Raw genomic sequence first — 10,631 nt, forward strand, 5'->3', positions numbered from 1 at the left:
TTAATTAAAAAAAAAAAAAAGTCCCATTCTTAAACACTTACCACATGCCAGGTATTGTGCTAAGCACTTTACAATAATTTTTTTATTGAATTCTCATGACAACCCCATGAGGTAAGTACTTTTCACACACCCATTTTAGACTTGTAATTTGACAAGTAATTTACCGCAAATCACATAGTACAATGTGATGTGAGAAGACCAAGCAGGCCATCTAAAGCAGTCCACAATTTCAACCACTCTACTATGTTCCTGCATAGTTAAATAATCCATGTCTGTCAGGCACTACCCTCAAGAATTTTTTTCATATCGCTTAAATGAAATATGCCTACAAATTATATCACTCACCTCTTTCCCTCTCTTGGTGTGCCTACTGGCCAGTAGGTTTGGCTAAAGCATCCTCTAACAGGCCTCCCAAATAAATGTCTTTATTCTTATTTAGCAAACACTTAGGTTGAGCTTACTATGTGTCAGTCACTGCTGTAATTGCTTGACAAACACGATTGATTAACTCATTCAATCCTCACAACAATCCAATGATGAATCTACCATTTTTATCTTCATTATCTCTGAAGCACAGAGAGAGTAAGTAACTTGCCCAAAGTCACACAGTTAATAAGTGAAGTCAGGATTTGACCCCAGGCGGTCTAGCTCTACAATTCTGTGTTCTTAGCCACTATATATCATACTGCCTCTCTTTGGCTGTCTTGATTAATCTGTTCCAAACTCTTTAGGAACCTGGGATCACAAATATTAAACAGACTTTTGGTGAAAGAGCAGACACACCAGGATACCTAGAGAGTATACAGACCCTTGACATTCATGAAACATTGCCTCTCCCAACCTTGTTTTGCAAATACTCAAATTCAAATATCCCAGTAGCACAATTTCTGATATACTATGTGGTCAAGTACAACTTTCTGAGTTTCTGAATTCTCAAAGTAAAGCAAGCAAGCAGGATGACCTGCAGTGCAGGAAGCAGGCCATCCACCAGGCTCAGTCTGGCCTCACCACCTGCACAGTTCACCACATGCCCTGCTATAAAGCACAAATGACTACACCATATTACCATTGGGGGGCTACCAGCAAATAGCTGAAATCACAACTGATGGGTTCACGCATGCCAAGGACCTACCATATCAAAAATGAGAAGAGTACATCATTCACCATATGGGCTACACTACTAAGCAGAAAAACAACCTTTATCTCATAAACTTTAGGAGCACACCTCACTATTACATGAATAATGAAGACACTTCTCTACTCTTTGCTCCCTTACTAAAGCATCTCTCTCCACAAGGCTGTTCAAAGTGTGTCCTTCATTTTCCACAAGGAATCCTTCAGTGCATCCTTGTGATCAAATTTTCCAGGGTTTAACTCACTCACTCAATCATTTAGACAATTTCTTGAGTGTCTACTATGACTAGGCATTATTCTAGGCATGAAGGATAAATCCATGGTGAGAAAGAGATGATAAACAGAATTTAAAAGTAAACTGTGTAACATAGAAGGTGACACTCCTATGGGAAAACATAAGCAAGAAAGAGATTTCAGGAGTGCTGCTGGGACCAGGATGGGGGTAGAGGTGGGGGTGGTATGTGGAGGGGGCAGTTTTAAATAGGTAGTCAGGGAGGACCATCCTGAGTGAGAGTTGAGCAAAGACCCGAGAGAGGTGAGGAAGTGAGTATGTGAGGGAACAGCAAATGAAGAGGCCTTGAGGCAGGAACCTGGCAGATTCTTGGAAGGCCAAGAAGACAAGAGGCCAAAGCAGAGTGAACGCGGGGGATAGAAGATAAGATCGGAGATGTATAGGCAGGGAAAGGGCAGGCGGCGTGGCCTGGGAGGCTGATCTAAAGGCCTGGTATTTATTCTGAACAACTAGAAACCACTGAACAGTTCTGAACAGAAGTGACTATTTCCTCAAGCTTCTTCTTTACTTTTTAAATCTTTGTCATTATGTAAACATTGCCAGTAAGGTCCTTCCTGGAACGTCGTTCTACTCATAGCGTCGCATAGAAGTTACAGGTGGGGGTCTGCTGGGTCAGTGCCCTCCAGCAGCCATCCCAGAACCTGACCCAGGCCTGTGTCTGCAGATCAAAGAGTGGACCAACACACCTTAGCAGACTAACCCCAGTGCCCAGGGTCTGCATGCGGACTTCAGCCTTGTGAAGCAATGGCGTCAGTGCTCAGAACTCAGGCCACTCTGCATTCCGTATTCATATAATCTTGATTAACTTCTGCCAACTAGCCTCAGAGTTAATGATTCAAGTAGTTGCCACCTGAATCCCTGCCTACCTAAACTTACCCCAGGGATGGCAACAACAGTGTTAGAAGATGCCAAAGCCGATGATTAATATGTAGCTATCAGGAGAATAGCATGGAATTGATTTATTGATGGCTTTTTAACCGCTATGATTCAAATCTATGCTTTAAATAGTAAAGGAATACATTTGAAGTTGTTTTTAACAATAACTTTTCCAGATTAATTTTATAAGAAAGGGAAGGACACATGGGGTGCCTGGGTGGCTCAGTCAGTTAAGCGTCCGACTCTTGATCTCAGCTCAGGTCTTGATCTCAGGGTCTTGAGTTCAAGCCCCATTTTGGGCTCCACGCCCTACCTAAAAAAAATTTTTTTTAAAGAATGGAGGGGCGCCTGGGTGGCTCAGTCATTAAGCATCTGCCTTCGGCTCAGGTCATCATCTCAGGGTCCTGGGATCAAGCCCCACATCGGGCTCCCTGCTCAGCGGGAAGCCTGCTTCTCCCTCTCCCACTCCCCCTGCTTGTGTTCCCTCTCTCGCCGGGTCTCTGTCTGTCAAATAAATAAATAAAATCTTTAAAAAATAAAAAAATTAAAAAAGAATGGGAAGGACACAGGAAGACTGCCAATGCCATAGTTATGCCAACTGTATTTGGGAGGGAAATGCCCTCGGCTTGCCATCTCTTGCCTACGCATGGAGTAAATGCTTCTTGGGCTCTAGCGACTTCCTTTGCTGTCGGGGAGTAGCCCACCCTGCAGAAGTATGGTACTCCCCAACCTAAAAATACCCTCTTCGACCTGGTAGTAAGAGACCAACAGGCATAATTATCCAATGCAGTGTGTGTATTCAAACAAATCAACTGTTTTAAAAACTTGTTTGAGACAATCAAGGAAACTAGCGTATTAACTGAGTGTTAGATGAGACTAAGGGACTGTTCATTTTATCAGATATGATAATAACATTGAGGTTTTTTTTTTCATGTCTTTATTTGTTAGAAATAAACACAAGTATTAATTGGTGAAATGATACGATCTAGGATTTGCTTTAAAATACTCCAGCAAGAAAAGGGGTCAGGGGAGGAATGTGAAACAAGACAGGCAATGTGTTGGTAACTGTTGGAGCTGGCTAATAGGCACACAGGAGTTCATTGTACTATTTTCTTCTTTTTTTGTTCATGTTTGAAGTCTGCCAAAATAAAATGCTTTTTAAAAAAAACTTTAAAACTACCCTATATAAGCCTCCCTTCTTCTATGCCCAACGCATTTCCAGAAAACATGTATGAATACAAAAGTCATTAACAATATATATACATGTTATAAAGATAGCTCTCTATCTAAAGAATAAAACAACTCTAAAACCCACATTCATATCCTTCATTTTAGACATAATAAAAATGTATTTTACACACTTCAACATGTTTTGTCTTTTCCTTCACACCTTAATACACAGGCTCTAATCCCCCGAGTACGTGATTGACTGGCATGGCTCACCCTGTCCGTCTTAGTCAAAACAAGCAAAGCTTATGAGACCTATGTTTCTTAGTATTAGCATTAGCATTTTTCATTTTTCCCCTCATTTGTGTAAAATTGCACAGGAAAATGCAACAGAACAAACCCCTGCAGCAGCTAACACAGAGATGCACAGAAGCCTGGTGATGCTGACGACCCTGCACCACGGGCTATGGGCGACGCCACCCGGAACTCATTGCTCAGGCCCCGCCACTCCTCAGCAGACGTCGGGAAAAACACAAGCAGAACGTAAAAGCTGAAGTATTGGGGTTCTTATGTATCCAAGCATGGTTTGTATGAAAGCTGAACCTATGAAAGTCAGGCCTGCCTGTACATACAAACACGTGATGTCTGTGCCTGAGACAACGAGCTTTCTCTAGCACCTTGGAAGAACAAAAAGTATCTAAACACCATCACAGTCCTTCTGTTGCTAGACATCGGTGGGGTACAAGGGAAAAGCACAGGAAGGACATTCTTGGTGACACCACATTCCCTTCCTGCCAAACACAGGGCACCGATTTTTCCCAAAGAAATATTATTACATGTGTTGGTTAAGGTTACAAAGCCAACTCACAAAAATCAACTAACTGCAAACGTGGCCAAGTTACAGTAATAATAACATAAGCTAGTAAGTGCTTTGTTTGAATTATATAAACCTTACTATCAGCCCATAAAATAAATGCTATTAATATCTCCATTGTACAGTTGATGAAATAGATTTAAAGATGTAAGTGAGGTGACCCCCCCAAAAAAAGCCTCTAAGGGACAGAACCATATACGTTATCAATTAATAGTATTAAAATTACTAATAATAGTGCAATGCCAAAAGGACCGCTTTAAGTAAAACAGGTGAAAGAGACTTGCCTGGACTCCAGTGAAACCCAAAGCATTGCTCTAAAATTGTTTTCTATGGAAAAATACAGTTTGAGTTCCAAACAACCATATATAATATTGATAGCACTCCAAAAATAAACTGAAAGCAGAATGTATTTGGTTAGAGAGGTCATCAAACGAATAGCAGAAATTAAAGGATAAATACCACTGTTATCTCTAATAGATAATCACAAATAAAATTAACTACAGTCGACTGAGTTAAGACAAACCTACCCCAAGAAGAAATGACATACACTACATATTCTAAGGCAACTTTTTACATTTCCAAAAATCAATCATCTGGATAAACACATGACGTAAAAAGACCAAAGTAAAACATCAATTCAATTCTTGAAGATCTGCTCAGCATCATAACATTCTCTCTCTGAACATTTGGGACCTGCTTGCAAACTATTACCAACCTGAATCGATTTTTCAAACCACTAGTTCAAAAGGAAGAATGATTACTTTATTTGAGTATCAGGACAAAATCCCCCCTGCCAAGAGTCTTAGAAGACGCTAAGATTACTTTCTCTCCAATCTCCCTTTGTTTTAACTTCCATAGTCCTCCCAGCTTACTAGTCGCAGCCAAGCTGAAAGGGAAGAGCCAAAAACAGTGCAAGTCAGACTGTCACCACCACATTCCAGCCTTGACAGAGACCTCCGGGTCTGTTTTGTTAGTCTTCCTGCCTGCACTTACAGCGCTGGAAAACCAACAGCCGACACCAGGAAAGACCAGCTCAGTACAAATGATGGCACTCTTCTGCCAAATGGAAGCCCTGACCAGCTTAGTGTTGCCCATCTCAGTTATATTCACAGATTGATTTTTGTTTATGATGGGCTTTGAAAGGCAAGCATATAATAAGCACCTAGAGATAAAAACTCATGAAGCTATATAAATGCCACTGTGTTAGTAGCCAAATCATTCATTGCTTCATTAACTATTGACTGGCACTGCTTGGCATTAGTACTAACCACCCATTCATTAGTAGAAACATCTTATTATTCAGTCTCAGTAGGGATTAGTCTCTTACACTCTAAATTTTGGGGTCTGGGCAAATCTAAAATTTCTCGTCTAATTCTGATCCTCCCAACCTTGTCCCACTCACAAAACTTCTCTTTAAAAAAATTAGTAAAGAATTTTTATAATAATGAATGTAATTCAAGTTATTAACTCTCTAAGTCTCAATTTCCCCATCTGATAAATGGGCTTAGTAATCCCCTCATTGTTTAATTGTGGGGAAGCCTTGAGGTAATACAAATGAAAGTGTTCTGTGTGCTCAGCAGGCAACACACAGAGCTGGTATTATTACACATCCAGACAGGTACAAGTCTATGAAGGTCACATTGCTAGCAAGTGGCAGAGATGGAATTCAAACCCAGCTCTGCCTGATACCAGCACTCTCGTGCCATGCTCCTTCTCTACCTGAAATAAAAGGAAGAACCAGATAGTTCTGCTAAAGTCTTTTCTATGCTTACAAGGCCTGGAGTAGGAGCCAAGAACAAAGGATGAGAGAAGCTTCCCTCTTCTAAACTTTATGGAAAGTACAGGGGTATGAAGGAAAGAACTCATCAAGCTTGTACCTCTTGATATACCAGAGGTCAAATTTCTCAACTTGTTGATAATACTCAGAGGGCTAACTGGGAACATGGCTGAGGACTGGAAACAAGCCAGCGGAGTATTTCTGAAAGGTGGTCACCCTGTGAAACACAGACCTGCTTGTAGACCAAGAAAAAGCTTAAAAATGACCCCAAATGCTAATGTTTTAAGTGAGAATAAAAGAAAAATTAAAAATGGAAGTGACTGAGAGTTAAAAGCAAGAAAATAAAGAAGAATAAAAAGGGTAACCCAGGGTCTTTACTAACATATCTTTGATAAGAACTAATTTTCCAAAATTAATGATTTCCTAAAATAGAAATAACAAATTTAGTAGTTTATAGTAAAACTACCGACTCTGTATGACACTAAAAAATTATCTATAATGATAATCACAGACAGACTTTGTTGTATACCTACTATTTGCTGGTCCCTACAGATGGGTCATTTGTGATCTTCACAACACACAAGCCCTAAGGTTACTACTCGCTATATTCCACACAGGAGGAAACCCAGTCTGAGAGCCACAAAGAGAATGCCTGAGGGTGCAGAGCCTACAAAGGGAAGAATGGAAATTCACACTCAGATCTGTCTGACTCGAACACCATCCCTTACTGGCTGCGAATGTACCCAGCACAGGTTCGTTCATTCGACATGACCTCCCTTCCTTAGTAACCTAGGATAGGTACAAGGTGGATGGAGGTTCTTGGAGGATCAGTGGAAGAGCATCACCTTCTCCTCAAGGACCAAATCAATGGTGCTGAAATTGGTGAAATTGAGAGCAGCGTATTGATTATGTTAAATGGGTGCTATTCTGACAATACAGTGTTTTGAAAGCATGACCATCTGCACCTTGGACAGGACCAGAATACAAAGTTCTTAATAAACCAAAAAAGCAGTCGAAAGCAAATTAATGAATTCCCAAAAAAAGCCAATCCCATCTGTGGTGTTTTCATCCCCTCTGTACAATCAACAAGACTGATAGAGGACAGGAAAACAGACAAAATACTTCCAAAATTTTGTAATACCGCTGTACCATACACAGTATGATATACTTTCAAGGTGCTCAAAGAGTTCACACAAATTATTTTTTTCAACATGCCTAACAGCTAGTAAGAGGATAGGTATCATATTGAGTCTAGGTTAGGGATAAGACAATTCAGGCCAAAGGAGGTTCTAAGAACATAAAGAAATCACAGTAGAAGCAAACTCCTTTCCCAAGCTCCTAGCATAGAATTTAGTTCACCAGATAAAGCTACTACGATGTCAACTGTGAATCCTGCTGGTTCCAACCAGTGTGCTGGGAATAAGTCAGAGGTGGACTGACATGGCCATCCACCACTCCTGGGGGCTGCCAGGCAGGGCCAGTCACCTCCAGCCGCAAGATGTCTGGATTGTTTACCCAGAGTGCCGTACAAGTATTATTACTAAGCATTCCATGACGTGAAAAAGATTCAGAAGCATTAGTAAATGTACCCATCATTTCACGGACTTCTCGATCAAGTAACGCTAACCGCTTAGAAAATCCACCATGTCCCTGGATTGGCGTGAATAACCATTCCTCCTCAGTCCTCTTTCCTCCCCATAGGGGCCATTATTTCTCTCACAGCTGTTGGTCAGTGTCATCCCAGGCGGAGGATGACACACTTTCTCAAGAACTGTATACAAGGCTGTATAAACCGAGTCAGGAGGCCACAGATACCCTCAGCACGGGATCGGTCAATGTCAAAGAAGGAATTCAGACACTTCAGTTCTCCACACAGGCCACTCACAAAATGCATGGGGGTCCATCTGGATGCCAGGGGGCCACATCAAAAAAAAAAAAAATGACTGAGGCATGAGTGCCAACTGAACAGTCACAAAGATACTACAAGGGAGCAGCCTGAGTGGGGAGCAGAGAAGAAGGAAGTCTCCCTCTTATCTTTACAGTTTTCACTGTGTCTGTGGATACACAGGTAGGTGTACAATCACAGGGACAACCCCAGAAACGGCTGTTGAGAAAGAGGAACCAGTGTGCAGTGAAAACGCAGTAATCCCCAGCAAGATGGGTCTGTGTGGGGGCAAAAGAAGCTCCTGCCTTCAAACCCACCGGCCTCAGCGCAGTCCCTTGTACCTGCAGTCCCAAACACAGGAACAGAGACACCCCTACTTCTGCTTTAGCAGCTCCTTGTAACACACCAGGAGCTACAGTCACAGGCCAATCTTTTACGAGGCAAAATTCCGGATTGCTCCTAGTAACGAGAATAAAAGCAGGTACAAATGACATGCAAGCCAACAACAAAGTTGTTGGCACTTCGGATGATAGTTTTGAGATATCATCAGGCCTTCCACTTAGTTCTCATTTTTGGAAAACTTCCCCCAACGCTGGAGGAGCTTTGGCTTCGGGGCGACCACTCTGCTTAGCTCCCGAATATCTATCCCACCCCCCATCTCTTCCATGGGACCTGGCCTGCCCCAAACCACACCTAGTACCCTAATCATACATGCATGCATATGTGCACAGGCGCGCGCACATGCGCGCGCACACGCACACACACACACACACACACACACACACACACACACACACACAGTTTGTGTATTTTAAAATACAGGCCACCACTCCCTCATTCACCTAGTCCCAACTTGTGCCTCCCATTTTCACATTTCATTAATCCCCCAACCCCAGTGTAGCTGTGCCCCATGGAACACAATTCTGGTCTCTGGGACCTCCTGGCTTTCCTCACTCCTGGTGAGCCCCTCTGACCAGCACATGTCAGCACTGATATCCACCCTCTGCTCCAAGCCAGGGCAACCCCCGCCTTCTGCTTAGCCCCGGAGGACTGGGCCCCTTCCCCGCTGCTTTCCCAGCCAGGCACAGTTTTGCTTAGATCTCTTCCTAATCCTGAGGCTTAAACACAGAATGGTGACTGTATTAAAACTAACCCTGAATCTAACCAAGTGAGAAACCAAAGGTCAGTGCATAGGACATAAGCAAAGAGCCAAAGTATTCCAAACTAAAGAATGACAGTAACAGAGATATGGACCTCAACATTTGAGGGAAGAATTAGATGCTTTTGGAATGAGACCGGAATTTACATTTCAGATGGAAGACAAACTCATTGAGGGCAGACACACTTGTACAAGCAGAGGCTGGAAGGTTAGATATTCGGAGACGGCATCGAAGTGGTCGCTCGAAATGGCCAATGACAGAGACATCCTGACAGGGGCTGTCCTCCTTGGTGATGCAGCACTGCCGTCACCACACCCAGGAAGCTGGTCGTCAATCCCCCACCCCTGACTTAGCAGACTCCAAACACATGTCTGCTTTCTTGTGTCTGTTTCCTCAATTACAAGAGGCGAAGCTCACTTCTGCACCACCTCAGGCCTGAGAACACTATGCCGTTCTGATAAGATCCCGGAAGCATTCTAAGCTCTTTACACACACACACACACACACACACACACACACACACACACACACACCCATCAGATAAATTCAAGAGACACTATTACCAAATGTGTGCTTACTCTCCAATTATGGCGGACATGACTGTAAATTGCCACCTTCTTACCAACAGATTTATAAAAGTCTGTCTACCTGACTAAGGCCAGGTTCCAGCTCTTCAGGTTCAAGCTCACATTTATCAGGAAGCTCTGCTAAAAATACCCACATGTTTTTAAAACTTCAGAATGCAGCAACATTAAGGTCACTGCTAGTTTTTGCTGGCATAGTCTCAAAACCATGGGAAAAAACTTACTGTATTTTGTTATAGACCTAAAATGTCTCTCTCTCTGATTAAAAAAAAAAAAACTCAGGAATGATATAAGCTATCATGTACCATTTTGCTGTTACCATCTTGCAAACTGTCTGTGGAGTTTCAGAGGTGGTATATAAAAACTTCTGTACTGTATTTTAAATAAAGCATGGTAATGACAGATCTAAATTTACCATGGTATAAAATCACAGGAGAATCAGTCTTTTTATTGTTAAAAGCAAATAAACTATAAACCCTTTTTAAATCACCAGCCAAAGCCCAAAGTCTGGAGGAGTAAGAAAAGAGGGAAGGTAATTATAAAAACCTGTTTTGTGAAGGTGTTTTTTTGTAGGAAAAGTATATGAGGCAGTCACCTTGACATATAAAGATATTATTTGAAAGCAATCTAAAAAGCTCATGGATCTGCAAAAGAATAAATGTTCCCAAGATAAATTACAAAGAAAAACATTCTGAATGTGAGTTATCTTTGTCGTACATTTGGTTTGAAGTCTGTTCAGGTTTTTCAGACAATTCTTTGGAACTTTAATTATCCAATACTGTGTCCTTATTATTTTTCATCTTTATTACCATAGTTGTATGTCTCCAGGTCAGTCCACTCGGCAACATTTTAGTGAGAACCCTACCCTGTGGTAGGCCAGAG

Source organism: Eumetopias jubatus, unplaced genomic scaffold (assembly GCF_037043125.1).
Source record: "Eumetopias jubatus isolate StellerSeaLion01/CBP00866 unplaced genomic scaffold, mEumJub1_p1.0 scaffold_2, whole genome shotgun sequence".
Classification (NCBI taxonomy): Eukaryota; Metazoa; Chordata; class Mammalia; order Carnivora; family Otariidae; genus Eumetopias; species Eumetopias jubatus.